We start from the raw sequence: 21651 nt of genomic DNA, 5'->3' as shown, positions 1-21651 counted from the left end.
TTGTCTTTCTTTTAATGTCATGGTTGCATGCTATCATTTTAATTGTAATAGTCTTTCTTGCAAGGCTTTTAAGGATTGCTTCCTGAAAAGTGTTGGAAAGGTGAGAATGATAATTAAATCTTATCTGAAGTGTAGTTTTATGGTTACATTGTACTATTCCCCAGAAGTATGTTTTTGAAATTGTTGTGGGCTGTGAGCGAATCTCTGGGGCATAACTGAGAAGAAAGTGCTAAAACATGACTCTTTAGCCCAATTATTTTTATGTCTGCATTGGAATGAATTTCCAGCTTCTGGAACTTCTTTGATCGTTTCACTAGTGTCATTAAGTAATTATATTAAAAGAAATATTCCTATCCTTAAATATTGCTATGTTTGTCAAATTGTTGCAAGCTAGGGAGCTGAAAGGATGCTGTCTGAATTCCCAGAACCAAAACGTACGTGTGTGCACAAATACGTACTCACAAAGGCAACTGAAATGTCCCATGCAGTGACTTCAGTCCTGAGCACGACTTATTCTTTCTTGGTATTCCAGTTATAATTATTTTATTTTTTCAGACATGATTATTCTCAACTATCCCAAAAGAGAAATGGTAATTCAGTTTTGTGGTTATTGAAATTATTTGCAAGTCTGGATGAAATTCAGATGGTAGTTTGGGCTGAGTAGAAGGACAAAATCTCAGGGAAGTTTAAAGGAAATGTTTTAATATTTATCTAAAGGAAACTTTCTTTCTTTACTTTTAATAAATTTTTTCATTCTTAAATAATATATTGTTTTTAAAACACTTTTGGCACAATGTGACACTTTCATTCTACCCCAGAAAGATTTTCTTACTTCCTCATTTTTGCTGAGAAAAGGAAATGTGATTTCTGGTCATCCTGAACCTTTCTATTCTAAAACTTACTTTCATATTCGTGTAGCTGTAGTTAAATCTGCAAGGTTAGATCATGGAGATAATTGAATGAAGGGGAGAATCAGAGGACATTGCCTGTGCAGAGGCTTCTCACAGCATGGAGCTTGCTTCAGATAATTTCGTTTGTTAGTTCATGCCTGTGCCCAGTTGGTTCTTGAGCCAAATCTACCTTGAAGCCTATCCACCCCATGGTACTGGCAGTGTCACTTCTCTGTGGGTGTCCTCTTCAAGCTGGAGTCAACATTCATGACGAACCTTGAGCACCTTCCTGTGTGCAATCTGCAGGGCAACTTCAAAGCTGAGATTAAAAGAATAACCCGAGCCCAGCAAATGCATATGCATCTCTTCAGCGGAGTGGTACTTTTGTAGAGGGGTTACCAATGGGAGAACCTCTGTCTTGCTGCGAAGCAACTGTCCAGGAACTGGCAAAGATGTATGGTAAATCTCAGATCCTGATCCTAGAAATAATAGCCTGTCAGAGGCTTACTGGTTTCAGACAAACACCCACACAGGCTTGGCCCTGGGTGTCATCCCTCTGAAAGCAGGGGGAAACATTGCATTTTGGGTAGATTCTGGCTGCACACTTTTGAAGGGTGTAGTGTATGTACCTGCCTGTGAGCTGGCCTGATCTGGTCCCAGGTAGAAGTATTTTTGGAGAGGCCAAAAACCAGGAATTATTCCTACACTGCCCCCATGCATGCTTTGCACAGAGAAGAGGAAACAAACTGAATGTTTCAGCAAATCCCATTTAAACCTGCATAATATTACATTTTCATCAAATGCTCATGTTGAATGTAATTTCTTTTATTATAACTTTTTCCTTTAGACACTTATATGATTATACTTGCTGTCAAAGTGCTTTACAAATCTAGGGGTTTTAAATTTTTTTTCTAAAGAGATTTTTAAAATTTTGTGTGGCGAACTCATACCTTTTAAAACTTCCTAATGAAATATAGGTCTAGCCAGAGGTTGGTTTTGTAGATATTGGGCCATATTTCTTCTTTTCTTTCAACGTTTGCAACCTCATAATTGCATGACTTCTCCCTGACATTAACAGGAGTTACACATTCATAAGGAGAAAAGAGCACATTCCCACCCTCTTGCTTTAAGATGTATCCAGTAGATAATATGAAAGGCTTTCTAGTCCTAATGATTTTTTTTTCCTAATGTTTGTTTTAAAAAGTGTTCCTCTGCAGGGGGTTGATCCAAAGCCCATTGAAGTCAGTGGGAATTTTTCCATAGAATTCAATGAAGTTTGGATCTGGTCCTTAGATAGCTCCGGGAGGTAGCCTTCTCATTTTTGCAGCTGTCCTTGGGGGCATTGGAGGAGAGCTGCTGCACTGTCAAGTCTATACAGTGCGGAGCATGCTATTGATTATAAAGCAGAACTCCTGCAAAATTTCAGCTGGAAGGGAGTGGGAGGTTCTGCCTAATAATCAATAGCACAATATGGCACTATATCAAGGAATTGGCTTTTTAACAAACATTTTTAAAGCAACAAAAGAGACGAGATGGTTTTCATTTAAAGGGCGAACTCCCCTTTATTCTTGGGATTCCAGGCAGATTAGCCCTGGTATGTCCTCAAACGCTGTACTGAACATATTAATGATACTTTCTGTTCTTTTTGCAAAAGCAGCATGCAGAGTACCTGCCTTTTTAAATGCAGCAGTCGAGTCGCAGTTTGCTTGTAAAGCATAATGGTGCACTGTTCAGCAGCTTGCAAGTGAGAAATCTTGCAGAAGTTAGAAACAAGACAGTTTTGAGGGAAGCAAATTGAGGAAAGTGCTGATCCTGTATAGTAACTGCTTCTTCCAGTTCAACATTTTCACATCATCTAGTGGCATGAAAGTCCTCTGTCACTCCCATTTCATGTCTATACCACTGCTGTGTGTTATGAAGGTAGATTCATAAGGACAGGCAGTCCATGTGTACCCTTAGAGGATGTTAAGGTAAAAATCCTAATTTGGACCCTACTTTAATCTTGACAGATGCTTGGGCCCATTCTGTTCTTGGCAGTTCCTGTACACATTCCTGTCAAGGCAAATCTCTTGCAAAGTTTGCATGGAGCGGCTGGCTGCAGAGGTTTACCCGTTGCATGTAGCCAGATCTCTGTGCTTACAAGGAGGCCCATTGATTTTTGCCTTGTAGGTGTTGCTCAGGTTCAGTGCCAGTTATGTAGCCAAGGGCAGAATACGTCTTTGTAGAAATGTGTACTTGCATCTTATTCCAAATGTTAAATGCATATTTTGGTTGTGATGTTGTTGGTAGTAACACTATAATTAGTTAGGCACAGGGATGATTTCATCCAACACAGGGTGAAAAACCCCTTGTTTCTTACTGCACTAGTTGATTGGTAATGAATGCAATCGCATAGGGCCATGGATTTTTCCTTTATTCACTACTCATGAAAATATGTAATGAAGGCCCCCAAACCTCTGGTTCCTGATGCTAAGGTGATATGGGAGTCTAAGGCTAAACAGTAGTTAGAAGGCAAATGCTCAATAGTGATAATTTTCTACAAGTCAATTATACAAAACATAATAGTCGGAGAAGGCCATAATTCAATTCCTCCTAGTGCAGTCTCTTGTCTCAGGCAGTGACGATAGTGTATGGCAGGGCAGAGTATAAGCACTGGGTGAGCAGGTATTTCCTGTAAAAGTTCTCTTAGTCTACAGAAGTTTGTTGCAATGGGGCTTCCTGAAGTGCTGGCTTCTACTTAAAACTTGCCAGTGGGAAGGTTTTGTCCCTTCATGTCCCCTCCCATAACTTTTCTATGTCTTTTTTGGCTGTTAGTGTTGATGGTGTCCTGGGACAGGACCACCAAGGTGAGCGTCTCCCTTTCATCTTATACCACTCCCTTTGAAGTTCATTTGGCATCCCTCAGTTCAGGCTTTTCCAAGCCTGACCATCCCGGTCACTGTCTTCATGACAAAACTTCATCTCTTTCCAAATCTCTAAATGTCAGGAAAGTAGGAATTGGAAGAATGCAGTTGAACACTTTTACATTTGTATGGAGGCTTGTTCTACAACAAAGCTATTATTCTGAAATATTAGTGATTCTGTTTACAGAAATCAGTAATACCTGTTTATTATTAACTTGTACTAAAGAAGTTTCCTGTAACTTAAAAGCACATTTCTTTTTAAAATTTAGCCCTTGGAGTTTATTTAGTTTTGACTGAGAAACTCTAGGTGCCTTATTATTGTCATTTTGTTCTCATCTGATAGAAAGATTGTCCTATTTTATTAGTGTTCTTATTTGTCACAGTGACATTATATACAATAGATTTGTTTGTATCTGTTTTGTATTTCTGTTTCTTAGGTCACCCAGCCTTCCATAAAAAATGTCAAATTCCTCTAAATGTTCAAAATATTTCTCCTCCTCCTCTTTTTCTTTATCTGGCTTGGGTAGAAATTGAATGGAGCTGATTAATGGGTTGGGGGGGCGGGGGGAGAATAGGAGAAGGTACCGTGTGAAGCTTCTAATTACTTTAATCCCTTTTCACATAAAATTGGAAAAAATGAAACTAATTCCCAAATGTAAAATGAAGAAAGCCGCTGGTTTAGAAACAGAAAAGCTGCCTGTAGGGCTCTGGGTGGATGGATGCAGGAGGCTGGCTTGTCCTGGTGCTCCACCAGTGGTGTGGTGGGGTGGTCCCAGGTGGTAAAATACATGAGTAAGCTCTTTCAGTGGGTTGGTGGTGTTCCTCCTGATCATTTACTGATTGATATTTAATTATTAGAGATGGGTTTGATACTTGGGGCAGGGGAATACTGATAGATAAGCACAGGTTCTGTGCTGCATCCTAGGTTGAAGGTTACCTGAGAAGCTGCAGCAATGGTCGAAACAATCCTTCCCACTGCTGCATGCGTGCTGTGAGTCCCAGTGATGATACACCTGTGCAGATGTTGAGGAATAGATGTTGGTCAGTGGGGGTGAAGAGAGGATAGGGTGCTACAGTACTTCTGAAGGCCCTGTGCACCTTCTACACCTGTCCACTGCAGCTGAGAGTGCATGTTTGTTGTGCTTCCTTGATGTTGCTTGGTTTTAACACCTATATTGTCAGTATGACCTATGTGTGTATGATATACCGTATTTAATGTATGCATGCACGTGTATATACAGATATAGTGTATATATGTATAATAGCGAGACATATAGTATGTTTTTGGTTTAGCCTTTCCTTTAATTTGTGTCTTTACCATATGTAACTCTGTTCTTTTATGTGCTTGGCACAGTTGACCATGGTTTTATTCCCAATAGATGAGTCTTTTTCACCATCATTGTGAGGTATGAAGGATCAGTGTCTCTGGGTTTTGTTTAAATGGATTTAGGGAGCCAGTTGGCATTGCCAGTTCTTGAAATGTGATACATATGTACTTGCACCTATAGATACATTTAAATCTTACTCCTAAGACCTTTTTTCCCCTCTGTTGAAGACATAAATGCTTTCTCTTTTTTCATCAATAGCTCTACAAAAGAAGGAAATTTATATTTAATGAGGGCCTGTCTCCTGGTGTTTACAAATTCCTCCGTGACAAGCCTACAGCACTAGCACATGGAGACATTTATACTCTAATAGGATTTACCTTTACAAATATCTGAAAACCTTTTAAAGCAGAGATTAAATTGTTTAGCTCAATATTTAATCTGTTACTTCCTCTTTAAAGATGCCCAGTGGAATTTGTCATACACTGAGCTGATAACACATAATATTGATCAGTCATAAACATAAAACAGAGAAATCTCAGGAAGTCTTCTGCAATCCTTTTCTTTTTAATTAAATTTTGATCTGAACTGCTTTTGATTAATTTTCTTATTTGTAAGTATGTGAATTCTGGGGGCCAGCAAGTTTCTTAAGTTGCCTGGCATTGGTCTCTGGTGAGTGGCTTAGCTCAGGAGCAGTATGATTGCATTTTTATGGTTTTCAGATATTTAATAGCTTCTTCCTGTCATTTTCTGAATGAGTGAATAAGGTTTAGCCCTCTGGGAGCCAGCGCAGCATTGGAGAGTGGAGAAAATGACTCGGATCTGTGTACTTGACTGATTGCCTTAGTCTTAATTGTTCTCTTAATTAGCTGCAGTAGCAACTGCATCTGGGGAGAGATCACGGTATTGGTAAACAGCTCCACCTTGGAGCCCTGTGTAATGCCTTTTGGAAACATGACAATGAGCTCTGTATCTCCGCTGAGACACAAACCTGCCAAATCTTCAGCCCCTGAAGTCTTTGGTCTCCTCATGTGATCTGTCACTCTCATCTGTGAGATGCAGGCCCCCAACTGTTTGTTCTTAAACAAATTAAGCTTTAATATGCCAAAAGCCAGCTTTATTGAGCAGAAGGAGGGAAGGGGAAAACAAAAGAGTGTTGGTGGAGGGCTGTTCAGACAACTTGAGGGTGTTTCCCAATTAGAATTGGGAGAGAGAGATGTGCTTTGGGGAGTCAAGGCAGGCTTGAAATGTTTTATGGTGGGAAACCCAGGCAAACCGAGGTCAGAGAAGATGCTGCATGTCAGAGCAACCTTCTTGCTGTGGGTGTCAGTTCAAGTCATCAGCGCAAGCTGCCGATGCAACCCAGCCATGGCCTCCAAAGGGATTTCTTTGGCATGTCTGTTGAATGCAAAACCATTGTGTGGTAGTTGAATTGACTACCAGTCCAGCTTCATTTCCCATCCACTAATCAACTCTCTCTGAACAAAGCTCTGGGACTTGCAATGAGGGGTGCGAGTTTAAGGTTGTGTTAGAATTGTGAAATTTAAGCTCTACTTCAGCTTTGCAGCCTAGTCTTGCTACAGTACAGACAGAGCAAAATTAGACATGATGGCAGGTTGCTGAAGCTGGTGGTTTTTAAGAATATCCGCTAATTTTTGGCACTGCTTAATACTTGGCCCAAGATAAAGCCATCCTTTTACATAGTGAGATTAAACTGAGGTTTTATTTGTCACTGCATCCACACTGTGAGTACCTATGGCATTCAATGCAACATGGCCCTGGCAGTAGAAAGTGTGAATTAATGTGACTTCTGACTGAGGCAGATTTGGTTCTGGAGAAAATGACCAAAAATAGTTATTTTTAATTAATTATTCTTTTTTTTCTTTAATCCTGCAAGCATATAGACCTACTGTAATATTACAATATTTCCTTTTCAATAAACAACATATTCCTTTTTATGTGCTTACCCAAAAGAAGAGAATACGGGTGGATTGGTTTTGTTGCTGTCAAAAAGAAATGCATGGGAAGGTGTGAAAAGATTTGTTGCTGTGTCTCACGTGGCTTTCAAAAGACCTATTTGTAGACTAGTAAGTATCCTTTCTTAAGTGCCATCAGTGCCAGAAATTAGGTGTTTTCTACCTCTCACAGAGGTTTAGTTTATAGCATTGACTGTTATGTTAATGTAGTATAACTGAAAACTGTTTATTAGCAAGATTACTCTTAGTCTACATAGTTAATCTTATCTCTGTTTAGCAAGAATTTGTGGTTATTTTGCATTACGACAGGACTGGATTTGCAACACTCCTCCTGTGGGAATCATTTAGATATCCTTCCTCCCAAAGCTTTTCTGTGCTGAAGTACCCTTCGTAGCCAGTACTGAATTGTGCTTGCTCCAAAACTTCTATTGAACCCCTTGCTGAACTTTTAGCTGTGGAAGGAAGGCAGGTTCACACGAATAATGATCAGATAATGCATATGGGATAAAAAAGGCCATTTAGTCAGGTTTGTAGTAGTTAAATCTGAAATTAGTAGTGATGGTTAAACTACATTTTATTATATTAAGGGCAATAAAATTCTGTAGGGAACTATGTATGCTGGAATCCGGTATTAGCAGTGGTTAAAGTTTTATGGCACATTAACCCATCCTATGAAACAAGCAGAAATTAAATCTGGATAGCAAATTAAAGCTATTTATTCTAAGCTTGGCTTTACTAGTTTTAAGTTCCTGTGAAAAACTGCAAGGGCAAATCAGGTTTAAAAAAAATTATTATTGGGGTGAAAAAAATGAATGCATTCACTACAACTGTACCAAGTATCCTTTTTGCTGTTCTGTGAGCAACATAAGCATGAAAACCCTTTGCAGCTGCAACAAAGAGATGTGAGGTAAGAGGACATTCAACAGGGTACTCGAGTTTGGGGGAAGGTGGCTCCAAACAAGGTTGTCCTTTCCTTGATTCTGCTTAGCCCATCTGATAAAACCTATGACAGATGTAGAGGTGAAACGGTAGGCATTGAAAGAATAAATGAAGTGTATTCTGTATGTAATCTGAGATTAAGATTAGTTATGAAGTGTAGAATAATAGAGATGAATAAAACATTGAATTCTGGTTTGGTTTGGTTTTGTTTTTAATAAAAAAATAAATTACTTAAGTGCTCCAAGTTAGCCTTCCTCCTAACACACTCAGTGACGTGAAAGCTTTAAACAAGGTGACAGCAAATACGTGTTTGTGCACAGCGCTGCTCCCAGGTGATGCTGAAATCCTGGAGGTTGGCTGTTGGCTGCAGAAGAGCTGATGCTGGTGCAGCTACTGAGAGCACCCACCAGCAGTGAATTGTTGGAGTAGGACTCTGCCTTGCCAAGGGGCCCATTGGCCCTGTGCCAGGCAGCAAGCGGCACCTGCTGCTGGTTTTTGGAGGGGGCTGCCCTCATAAGGTTTTGCGTCAGCCAACTGAGAAGCCTCGTGAGCGGGGTACCAGCTTCTTTGCGGAACTGTATGACAAATATGACCAAATGGGTTTCATGGGACATCTCTACTCCTTGTATCCTCAGCATGATGTGGTTGAGTGGATTATTCTGAGGTGCCAGCAATTACAATGAACCTTAAATTGCTGGATGCCTAGTGTCTTCCCAGCGCTATAGATACATATCAATATATGATTTTTATCTAATGATGTTAGATGAAGCTAGTGAAATAAAGGTATATGACAAGGAACTCGTGAGTGTTTGCAAATCAGTGCAGGAAGTTTTTTTGTATATATTCTCACATATATTGTACTGCATTTCCCAGATTTATAGCATACTTACTTGTATGTGTACTCACTCTTGGAAGACACTTATGTGAGCTCATTCTCTCATGATGACTAATGAAAATATTCATACTCTACTGTTTAAACCAAACCAAAACCCTGAAAGCCAGTGAGCAGACTATTACCACAACTGTACTAGTATAAATCCAGAGTTACCTCCCTGACTTCAGTAAAATTAATAGTTCTTGGGGAAACTTGTGGCAAGATCATAATATGATCTAATGTAAATACTACTTTAAAAAGCCTTAGTTAAAAATCATGGGTTATTGAGTAATATGTTCTAAGGGCCAAACAGAGTTAGCAGCAATATAGCTAAAACTCTGTTTTCTAGTTTCTGTTCTCATACTGAGTTTACATTTGCCCTATAATATATTTAAGCTAATTTGGACAAATAATGCTTTAAATGTATTTGTCTAGGTGGGTCAAGAAAACTTTTGTTGGAAATAGACACTTGTGCTTTTGAGAACAGACATCACTGATTAATGAATTGGAGAACAGCAATACTGTCCCTATCCTGGGACTGGAGGGCGCCTTGTGCAGGAACAGCATGGCTAGCCCTGAGAGTTCATAAATGCAGAGGTGGTATCTAAGACAAGTAATCAGATTTGGGTTGTAGGGTGGTTTGCTTGTTTGTTTGTTTGTTGAAAGAAATAGTGTGCTGGAAACTTCTTGTTGGTTGCCACCTGCCTGCGAAGTTTTATGATTTAAGACCTAACTTCAAGATTTCCTCTGCTGTTGATTTGTATCAGCTGACAAGGGGTGCATGTCCAGAGCTTTAAGGAAGATGCGCAGCCATGAGAGCTGGGCCTAAACACAGGCACCATGGTGGGCAGCTGTCTGCCTGTGGCGGTGTACCGCAGCTTACCACTCTGCATGTGTGCAGTTGGAGGTTGGGAGGGCAGAGCCACAGCACGGACGGGTGCCCCTACCCTCTGCTTTCCCCTGGCTGGGCCATGACCACCCTGCAGGTGCTACTTTAGCCCTGGCATAGCCTTTGCTTCATTAGCTGTGTGTCTTTCTCACATCTCTACCTCAAGATGCCCCTTTGTGTAAAAGAGGATGATTCAGAGGAGGTTTGTCTTGCTATATGAAGCAAGAAAAAGCAATGGCATGGCACTGTCTGTGCCTGCCTAGTTTCCTGGTTTCCCAAAACTTCTTTTGGGTGTTCTTGTCTGTGGTGCTGATGGGGAATTATGTTATTAAACCCCACAGTGTTCAGAAACCTCAAGGGCCAAAATCATCCTCCAGCCTCAAGGGACGCTGGAGCACTGCCTCATGCTTACTTATAGATAGTACAACAGACGAAAGGGTACCGTTGTTTTCCTCTGCTCAACCAATGGGCCAGCATAAACATTGCATCCAGAAAAGACGAACAACAGCATCAGGGTAATAACATAAGGAATTTTGTCCTTTTTCCAAGCTTACAGTATGGGGAGGGAAACTGAGGCTTTGAAATAAAAATTTGCACTGCCACCTGGTGCAGGAGTTTAGGAGAGGGAGACATAAGTGTGTTTGTCTTTAAATGGAAGGGGTTTGCGCAGCTGAATTTCACATTCACTTGTTGTTTGTTTAAATGTTACCATTAATATGGTAACGGGATTTGGCATTATGTGTCTAAACTGCGTGACCCATGTAGTTGACATTGTAAGCACATGCTCTCTTTTGTACATGGCTGAGCATGCTGTTGTGCAATAAATAATAAATTATTATCAACATCATTAAACTCCTTCCTCTGATTACTAAAATAATCTGGAAATATAAAGGAAATTACTTTGTGTATCAGTTCCTGTGTCTTGCTGGTGTCAGAAATGTCGCTTATTAGTAGCTGACTGCCTTTAGCACTTCTGAAAATGCTACTCTTTGTTAGAAGTTTTGCACTATATACCTGTGGCAAAAATGCAACTCCTGACTGCAGCCTTTTCTCCTGACTGCAGCCTTCTCTGGCTGCTCTGAGGAGGGTAGATGCAGGTTGCGGTCTCCTGGAGCAGCTAGAAATGGACAAATGCTTCTTGGGCAAATGCTGTACATTGGAAAGTGTGATTTCCATATAAATGGTATTGACTACATATTTGGCTTTGGAGATTAAGGAGAAGATGGGGGGGGGAAGAGCAGAGAGGATGCAATGATGCCAAAAGCAAAGAAGGAAGGAAAGAGGAGGCTAAAAAAGCATGAAGGGGGAGAGAAGGAGGAGAGCAGAAAAATAGGAAGAGGGGTGGGAAAACCCAGTGGGGCAAAAATACACCCCAAATCTCTGTGTCAGTTTAGGTTTTGAAAGCTCTCTTTTTGGTAATGTTTATTGCACAAACTTCACTATAGCTGGAAAATAATGTTAAATTTTACCAACTCAGGATAGGATGCGTGTGTGTGTATAGCCACTGGATTTGAATTGTAAGAAAATACTATCTTCAAATATATGGTCTGTAAATTTTAAGCACTGGCTTTTTGTGGCATTCAGAATAGTACTGGGTTTCTGGGAGGGTGCTCATCAGAAAGTATTGTTTAGGTTAGCAAATGGAAAAAATGTTCCTTTAGAGAGGAATTCTTGCAGAGTTTGATACTCTGCTTATGTTTGTAAAACATTTTCTTGCTGAGTGAGAAATGGCTGTACTGGGAAACAGCCACACTAAATACACTGGTTTGTTATTAAAAAAATTTAAAAAAGGCAGTTAACCCTTGATTATTAGGAATGCCAGTTATGTTACGAGCACAGACATAGGTTCTTTCCCTGACCGTGGTCTGGAAGCAGCAGAGCCATGTTTTGCGGGTTGCTGTGCTCCCTGGTGTGGGTTTGGTGTGTGTTCAGGGATCTCCGTGCTCCATAGTCAGCAGCATTACAGATGTTCTTTCTCTGTTGCGTGCTTGTTGTATGTCCCAAATAAGGGATCATGCAGTTAACCCTGTTCTTCTTTCTCTGGATTATTCCACTGTATCCAACATACTGAGTTCACTGTAGTTTAAAGTGGTATTTCTAAACCAGTGCAGTAATCATAAATGTTAGCTGCAAATCCAGAAGGTGTAGGTTTATCAACAAGGGGAGTTAAAAGCTGCTATTTGTGATCCTGTTTTATAAACCTGCTGCTCATTCCTAGAAGTCAAAGTCCCTTACCCTGGCTTTCAAGCTTACTACTTGCTGTCCATCTTAAGCCCTGAGCAGCCTACTGTGTTTTTTCTCCATCCCAGAGAAGTTACCTTCCTTACAAACCTGGGAAACTGAGGCAAAAAGAGAACAAATAGGCCCTAAGTGGCCAAGTTCGCACAGAAAGTCTTGGAGGGGAGGGCATGCCTTGTAGGGCCTCCTAAACAAAATAATACAAAACATCTCTTTCTTATCCCAGCTTTTAAAGAGAATAAAAAGCTGATTTTGTTCTCAAAGCTGTTTTGCATTTGTTTTCACAAGTAAGTGTTGTAAATATACACAGTTATAGTTAGGTTTTCTGAGGCAGTCCATTAACTGCAGGTATCCAAAATCCCTCTCATATCACTGTGATTCTAAAGTCCCCCAAATTTCACTTTACGGTAAAAAAAACTTGGATTGGATTATGGTTCAAATGACCTCAATCTCTTTCTGTCCTGTGCTTGACTACTTCTAATAAAACTATAGTTAACTGATACATTTTAATTTACGCTGTGGTAATAAAATTAGGCAGAGGTTAGTCTTCATAGTGATTAACCAAAAGAGAAACCTAAAGTGGAAGATCCAGATCTGAGTGAACAGTTGATTCACAGTGAATAATTTATTCAATAAATTGTTTGTGCAGATTGCAGAATTCTCTGATTTATTTTCTATAGGAAGTTACTCACAAAGTTCTTCAATTAATAATTCATTGTTTGAAGATTGTTCTAAGTACTTGGTTTTGGCACTTGTGATTTGCAATTTATATTTTATCATTGTTAGTCTTTTTTAGCCTGCTGCCTGGTTAGACAATCTGGTCTCCTAACTAATAAATATAACCTATGAACATTGCAATTCTATTTTCAGGTGGAAATAGACATGATATTTTAAATTTTTTTTACGTAAAATATAATACCTTCAATATTTGATAACTTGTGTTATCTATGTCCAAGGATCAAAATTTGAGTGTATGAGTAGGCATTCAAATCAAATTTCCATTTGTGTATTACATTAAGGATGGATGATACAAAAGGTCAGTCAAATCAAAACCCAAAATGACAGCAAAGGCAGCCAAAAAAAAAAAATATCTGCGTTTCTGCATTTAAATGCATGGTCATGGACAGGTTCCCCCACCTGCCACTGTCCATTCAGCTCTACAAGAATCATCCTCAGGTCAGTGTAAAAGTCTTTATTTGTCATTAATTCACAGGATGGATAACAAAGGTGACCAAGGTTTTCCTCAGTGCTTAGGACTGAAGATGTACTTGGTAACATTTTGGTTTTGTAGTGACCTTTACGTGTCTGGAGATGAAAATCTGGTATCGTTGAAGGTAACAGCTATCATCATGCTTTTTTGTTTTCCTTTGGGTTTAAGTTTAAGAATAATGACTGATTATCAAGGTAGTGTAATAATTACATTTATGTAACCTGAGCAACCTGGATTCTGAAAATCCAAAGTGTTTTACTCAAATACTGATTAATACATTTTTTTTAAACTGTATGCTTACTGCTAGTATCTGGCAAAACTTTGTCATTCTGAGCTTTTGGAGATGAATTTCCTCTGTCTGTGACAGACCAAATCTCTTGGGTCTTTGAATATTTCCAAACCAAATCTCAGTTCTAGTGGTTTTGATCAGAAGCCAGAATGTTTTCCTGAGATTTGGTAGGAAGAGCAGGTGTACTAAAAGCTGTCCCAGGTGTTCGGAAAAGAGCTCAGTGGATGTGTGCATAAAAGACTTCACAGTGATTCTGATTAGCTTCCTACTAAACCAGAAGAAAAGGTGTTGCATCTTCTTTACATCCAGATTTGAATCCCTGGTTGAATACTATTAATTTTAGATAAGAATGACTTAACCTACTAACGTCAATCTTCTTTATTTTGTCAAGAACAGATTTAATCAGACATAATAATTATATAAACAAATGCCCACTCTGCGCCAAATTCCATCCCTGACTGAAGGCGCATTTGGGATATAATGGCCCAGAGCCATTCAGTGTAAATGTTCCTGCAATTCTGATTTATTTTTTTTCCCCCTTCCACTGAATCTCCATTGTATTATCTTTGGAAGGAAATTAATAATGTTGAAAGGCTTTTAAAAATATATGTATACTATTTTAGTGATTATGTTATCAAAACCCTCTGGGATACCCTTGCCTCTTTCTCCTTAACACACTACTTCCCCAGCTCCCCCTCCCTCTGCTCTCTGGTGTTTTCTCTGAGAAAGCAAAGTAAAAATTAAATAATAGTTGACATCATTTGGTTGGACTTGTGCTCAGATTCTCTCTATTATTCATGCAATCTTTCTTATTATTTTTCTTTTTCATTCACCATTATATTTTATTTACTTTAATGAACTAGATGCTGGGCTTCAGCCTGAGACTGTAGAGAGAGACCTGGCATGCTTTCAAACTATTGTTTTACTGTGGTTGAGATTAACGTCATCAGGATTTTCCTCTCTGTTATTTATTAAATCTTTTCTTTCCTCTCTCTTCCCTCCCTCTCTCATGTGTAAGGAGTACCTTAGAGATGGTAATGAAATAGAAGCTGCATAAAAATGGCAAATACAGGTTTGGGGTTTTTTATTCCCCCCTTTGCTTAAGGAGACAATATCAAGTGTAGCAGATCTACAATTTTACTTGTCTTTTCTAGTCTGGGTTGGCTTTTAGCAGAGACAATATGTACATATAAGATGGGCTTATGTGTAAATTTCCTAATTCTCATTTTCTACAGAAATTTCTGGTCACCAACACCACTGTGCAGAAGTAGCCCTAGCTAATGAAGCCAATATATATATCCAGTGTTAGTAAAATGGTGACAGAGGACAATTAAAGGCCTCTGTATCTCAGCTGCAAAGGCTAGAATGGAAATGGAATTGCCTTTGCAGATCCCAACTGCAGAGAAAGTATGTCTTTTTGTCAATTTATTGAGCTAAATGTGCAGTTAGGGCTGTAGTCAGCTGGCTTAAAGCCTACCCGCCTTTTGCTGGCTCTAGGCCACCAGAGGTGCCTATCCAGTAGGAAACGCTACTCAGATTTTTAGACAGAATTTAGGCTGTTTTGTTTTGTCCCAGCATGCATAATTTTGGAGAAGGGAGTATTTGGGCATAAAGTCCAGGGACAATTTTTGTCTGAAAGCAATGTTTTCAGTGTGTCTAGAAATGTGGAGTGTCTCATTTTTGGTTCATGGCCATGAAAATGAAGAGGATTTATACCTGGAACTTAAACAAATATTTCAGTTTTGCTAGGTCTGGAGATAGACTAGGCATTAACAGCAAAATGAGGCAGCTGGGTTGACTGCAATAGCTGGAACAAGGATTCTTGCCTCAAAGGGTCCTCAACCTGTACATTTGTCTTTTGAAATGTACCTGTCTGTGTTGGCTTTTTCTGTTTAGGAGGCAGGATTTACTGTATCAGAAGTCTTCGGTACTGGAACAAAAGGATGTGCTGAGAATGTACTGAAGTCCAGGGCACAGTTTCTCTCCAAATGAAAAAGTACTCCAAAGTTTTGGGGGTTTTAGGCTGTTTGTCAAATAAGAAAATATCAGATACTCAGTTGGGCTCCAGCACTCTCAAGCTGTTTAAATCAAGGTTGTCTTGTCTCTGTTTTCAAGGAACTTGGTTCCTAGTGAATATACTTCAGCACATTCAGAGGTGTTGATACACATCACCTTTTTATGTTGAACTACCTTGCTATCTGAAATTTTATTGTGGAAGAGTATTTTTTATTTTGTTTGTATTTTCTCAGTGTTAGTCTTTATTTTTACCCCCGAGCTGGGAAGACTTTTCTATTTGTCCCAACATGTGGATCTTAGACTGTGAAACTTAGGAGCTCAGAGCTGACCTTTGGACGTCTGTCTGGTGAATCCACCCTCATTTGTTTTAGCACAAATAGGGCCTTGGATGTCTGTTCTGATTTATTCTTTGGAATTACCCTTTTTCCCTAGCCACTGCGTCTGGGATAGATAATCTTAAATCTCTTCCATTCGGTGGAAGAACTCTCCATCTTTAGGTTTGCCAGCCCTGTGGAATAGAATGAATGCAGATCTTCCAGTTGGATATGGACTGAGCTGGGGATGCATTGTGAAGGCATCAACCCCAAAAGGACTTTAAGGCTTTAAGAAAATTCAGTCTAATCCCCAGACTTCTGAAAGCATCTCAGAAGAAATCTTCTGAGAGGTTGCTTTGAGAGGGATGACTCAGTGGAAGGTCTGTCAGTTGAGGCTTTCCTTTATGATAGCTTCTTTGCAACATGATTCCACAAATTTTGGTTCTGCTTGTAGCATTAGGAGGTATAGCATATCTCTCTCCAATTCTTCTGTGTGCCGCTACTGCGGAAGGCACTGTTCAGAGAAGTGTTTGATTTTTACAGCAGTTCCCTTTTGAGTTTTGCCATTTACAAGCTTTTCTTTGGTGCTTGCAATTGGAATTACAGATCACTTGGCCATAGTTGATCTGTACCAAAGCTGGACCAAACTCATTACTCGGGAAGAAACTCAAGATGTATCTCTGAAGCTTCTGCCTTCAAAAGGTACAGTTAAAGATAAAAGCATTGTAATTATGTTTGTGTTCTATTAAATAGACATTACCTTGGGCTTGGTACAAAGTAGGTTTCAGCTCTTAATGTCTTGGTTTGATTCTGAATACATTTGCAGGGGTATTATGGCCACCTTCACTAATGCCTTGAGCAAATCAGGACATGCACCAGGGTGGTCCATACCACTAGCACCTCAAGTTGTTAAGAGGGAGTTGTCCCAAATGCAGCCCTTGGGGTGAAGCATGTTACTGCCATGGCTCAGTGGATCCTGTAAGAGCTCATATGGCACTTTTGGCCTGGGCACGCAGTTGCAGCTGACATCCATCAGATGGCATAAAGCAATGGAACAACACACAATTACAAAAAAGTGCAATTTTTAGTCAGTAATGAATTTAATGTAAGTGGTGTGGGGGAATGACTGCAGAAGTTGTAGTATTATTTCTAGTAAATCAAAAATGCCATTTGCACATTGAGTCTGTTTGCAGATAACAACCTTCCATCCATATGTTTCTGGCTTATCCTTGCAGCTCATTTTCTAAATAAAGCTGAAACCTAACTAATATTGTATTGGGCCTCTTGCTGTTTCAGTTTGTCAGGCTTTCCAATAAAAAGGCCTATGTACGATGGCTTCATGCTTTTGGTATGTGTCAGAAATAGTTCTATGCATATACATTATGAAATTAGGATTTAATTTTTGTTGTGTAGCCATAAAAATTAGATTATATAATTATTATGTTTTCCTTTCTTATCTTTTTGTATTTTTAATATAATTTTTGAGGATGCCACAGGGCACTCCTGCTGTGAATTAGCTGCAATAAACTCTCTTATATAGATAAACATCAAAGAGAAGTAGTGTTTTAAAATGAAGCAACCTGCATTCAAAAGCCAATTGCTTTATGTTGTAGATCTTGAATGCTTCAGCTGCTAAAAGTGAATGGGGTTTCTCAAGGGCACAGAGGAGTTGCATCAGTGGGATATTAATGCAACAGGGATTATTCGAGTGAAGTTACTAGCAAAATCCATTGGTTTTCATAGGAGCAGGCTTTCTTCAATTTTTCTTATTCCTCATGGAGATTATCAAGATGTGAAGAGTTCTTCTATTACCATGAATCCTACAGTTGGATTTAGACTGTTGATATTGAAGGGGTTCATGAGACTTACACATACTGCGGACTTCGTGATGGCTTCTGGTGAAGAAATTGATGAACTGCAAACTTCAGTGGGAATTTTGACTAAGTTAGGAGTCAGAGATTTTCTTCTTTTTACTTAGTTTAGAGGATTTACAGTAGTCTGGCATGCACTTGAACTTAGAGCTGCCACCAAGAACTGAAGTACTAAGCCTAGCTTCTGTTCAAATGGTGTCAATGTTACAAAAGGTCCCACATTTGGATTATCTGCATTTTTGGACATCTGCTTTATATAGCTAAGATACTTTACCTCCTGGGGCTAAGGCTGGCTGCAAAAAACACCTCCTGATGGTACCGTGAATGCACTTTCAGAAAAGCAGGCAACCACATTGCCCAAAAAGTACTCCGTGGAGGTTAGCAAGACCTCACACATAGACTGGAGGATGTTCAGGATCTAACCATCAAGGGTTATGTTTGCACTGAGCTCCTCAAGAATTCTCCTCCAATTTTCAGCATGTCCTTGATAACAGTTGTGCTTTGCAGGTGCAAAGGTAAAAATATTTATATTTGGGCATGCAACTGCATTTGCTGGCTCTATATTTTTGATGTTGCTTTAGCTGTGCTGCCTCTTTCATATAGTTTTTTGATGATCTGAGCTCCTGAAACAATGGTTGGTAAATTGGTACATGCTGTTATTTTTTAGTTTTAACTTGAAACTAGATATGAGGCTGAGGCAGAAACAGAGTTGAATTAAATTTCCTGTTTCTTTTTTCTTAAAGCAAAACCTGTGTTGAAAGATCCAGCCTCTCCAATACAGTAATTATAGGGTGCTATCCTTAGTGATGTTAAATAGCTCCCTTTAGTGTATCTGTTTGATCTTGAGCTGTGAATTCCCTTTTTTTCATGGGTGTAACTGTAAACAAGAGGATTAACATTGCTTCAGTGATGTTTTGCTTAAGTGAATAAAAGTTGAAAGGGTGTCTTGAATATCTGTAGAAAGCTTTATGTGTTGCAGGGTTTCTGTTCTATATGTATGCACAGTGCAACTTTCATAGTAAACTCCAGTGATGCTTTAAAGTTCGAGAAGTTCACTTTAAGCTTTTTATATTTTGGATGCTTTTGTGAAGCATTGTGAGCAGGATGCTCTGTCTCTGTGGTGGTGGGGGACCACAAAGAGGCTGTGAAGTTCCACTTGATTATATCCATCCTTTTAGCTATGCCATTTTTTTCAAGACCTACAATGGAGAACAGGATTCTCACCATAAAATGTGTGCCAGATTTTAGGCTTTTTGATAGTGCATTGATGGCAAGTAGTTACCACACCAGGGACGTGGATGTCCACAGGAAAGTGGAAGTCATAAACCACTATCTTTCAGTGGTGCTTGGCATGCAAGCAGAGAAAGGATTATTTATTGAGGGGAAGGCCCACGTGTACGATGGCACTCTGCCATGACTTGATGCCTGTGTGTGCTGTGCATCTTGTCCATAAGGCTCCTCATATCTTGTTTGCTAGCCCAGTGCAGGTCTCTGAAACGGAAAAAGAAAACGGGAGAGAAGAGCATGAATACTTTCAGTGCAGTCCCCACCTGACGTGGAGAGGCTCCTGTGTCATGCCTTCAGCTGGGGAGAAAAGAGATGAAGGACCAGCTTACCTAGAAATTTGTCCTCCCTCTGCAGGGCTCCCACCTGCTGCTCATCCACCCTTCAGCAGACCAAATCTAATGTTAGAGCACCCTCTGTTTGCGCGTGCAGTTTTCTGTCGGGATTTTGTTTAACTAGAAAATATAGATGTCGTCTCCCCTCCCCCCCGCCCCAGTTATCCAAGGAAAAACCCAATGTCACGATTCCTTTTTTTTTAACCTTCAACCTTTTAAGCTTAACTCAGCCTAGATTCTTACTGCACATGGTGCCTTCTTTCTGTGACATGATTAATGTATAGAGGACTTCCCTGTTAACTCTTACCTTCATCTGATGTTACGCTCAGCACTTGTCAGTGTCAGAAGTTATATCTGCCTCTTTAGTTGTGGCAGGAGCCCAAAGCATGTCTCTTGTATGGGCCTCCTCTGTGATTCCTTTCCAGGTTGTCAATTAAGCCAGTCGTTTTCATTTCAGCACACCTGGTTCCTCTGATCTGAAGAGGATACTCTGCTCTGCTCTGAAGTGATACTTTCAGGAAGACAACAGCAGGTAAGATGCAGGCCCTATTTTCCTGTCGGAATCCTGCAGGGGAAGAAGTATTCACATGCTATTCATTGTTTTGAGATTATTTAAGAAACTACTGCTGTTGAACTAGCAGGGGATCTTTCCTTCTGTGACCTTTGCCAGAGCAGCTGATCAGTGTGCCCCAGCTGCGGGCCATAATTTTCTTGGGAAAGTTTTAAGGGTGTCTGAAAAGTGACCATGTTCTTTCCTAGCCCTTACTGATGTGTACAGGCTTTTCCTGGCCTTTCCAACTCCAATGTGGAAGGGGTTGTTTCTTTTCTTTTAGATGTTATCCTGCATTCCTCCTTTTTTAACGAAGCTGTATATACATGAAGACTTGCTACATATTCAGCACGGCACATGGATGGAGTGGCCACTTTGAACTGCTTTTGCAACAATGGATTCTGCTTGACTGATAATGAAACCATGGGATAGACCTCAGGGAGGTGAGTCATATGTTAATTTGTTCTTGAAGTTTCCTTGGTATGTTAAAAGCTGTGATCTTTCAGAAAAATATCTTTTTTTTCCCCATTTTTTTTAAAGCTACTTCCTGGGGCCATGGCAGATGCTGTTTTGGAATGGCACCCAATGAGTTGTTCTAATGTAGTCCAGTGCTTGGTTGGCATTCTGCTATTGTGCGAATATTTTTGGTACTTCTTTTACTGCAAAGATATTTTATTAAGAGCGACACATTGTTATACACATGTGGTGCTATGGAGCTCCAGAATATGCATGGTACATAATGTTGAGCTGCAGAAACACAATAGCAGTGAGTCACTGGAATCCCTTGTTGGTCACAAGAGTTTGAACAACTGCAGTGATAATCTTTTGAGACAATGTACAACTCTAGTGGTATTTGCTATCTGCTCCGTGGTCTCCCTCAGTTAGCTGCTTGATTGGCTTGGCTTTGTGGGTATTCTAATCGTGTTGGCACAGTCACTTTGATTAACAGCGACATGCAACTTGCAAATCTCTGGGCTTGCGCCGACCTCAATAAAGTTGTGTGCTTTTTCACTTTTCAAATTTCATCAGCTTACTGAGGGCACAAGAAATGTTTTGCACAGCTTTTCATGATGGTCAGTGAATATTGAAGTGTGGGGTTCAGAGGAATGCATCTGTTTCTCTGAGTCTTGGAGGCTGAGAAAACTAAAGAGTAAATTAAAAAAAGTGAGGAATGCAGGATTCTTAAATCTGTGGGTTTTTTTTTCATGGCCTTTCCAATAGGTCCCGGGTCAGTTTTAAGCATAAGCTTTAGTCCCTTCTGTGGTAAGACAAGAGAGTAGTCCCACCAACATGACTTCATTTATGTCTAATCTGACTAATCTTCACCTGTAATTTCTGAAATCCATGTAGTGGTTTTAGTAGTGGTTATTCCTCTGCAAGTTGGCTCTTGACCATATTTCCCAGTCCTCTGCTAATATTTTCTAAGGAAATACAATATTTTAAATGGCCATCACCTATCTTCCTCCACCACTGAAAGTAAGGGTGTCTTCTAAAGGATAGCTCAGTCAAGCCGGAAGGGTATTTAACTTGGATACTGTGAAAAACAGTGTCCAGTGCTGAAATTTAGAATAAGATGGGATTTTGGAGGGAGAGAGCCCCATCTATCCAAAGATATATTTTTTTATTTTTTTTTAATATGCTTTAGATGGTATAGTGCTCCCAGCTGTTGAAAGTGTTGTTTTAACAACAGGGAGTTTGTAAATCCCTGCAGTTAAATTTAAGGTAGTTTCCAGGACACATTTGACTAG

The sequence above is a fragment of the Accipiter gentilis genome, chromosome 5 (assembly GCF_929443795.1).
Source record: "Accipiter gentilis chromosome 5, bAccGen1.1, whole genome shotgun sequence".
Lineage (NCBI taxonomy): Eukaryota > Metazoa > Chordata > Aves > Accipitriformes > Accipitridae > Astur > Astur gentilis.
This window is presented reverse-complemented; position numbering follows the sequence as displayed.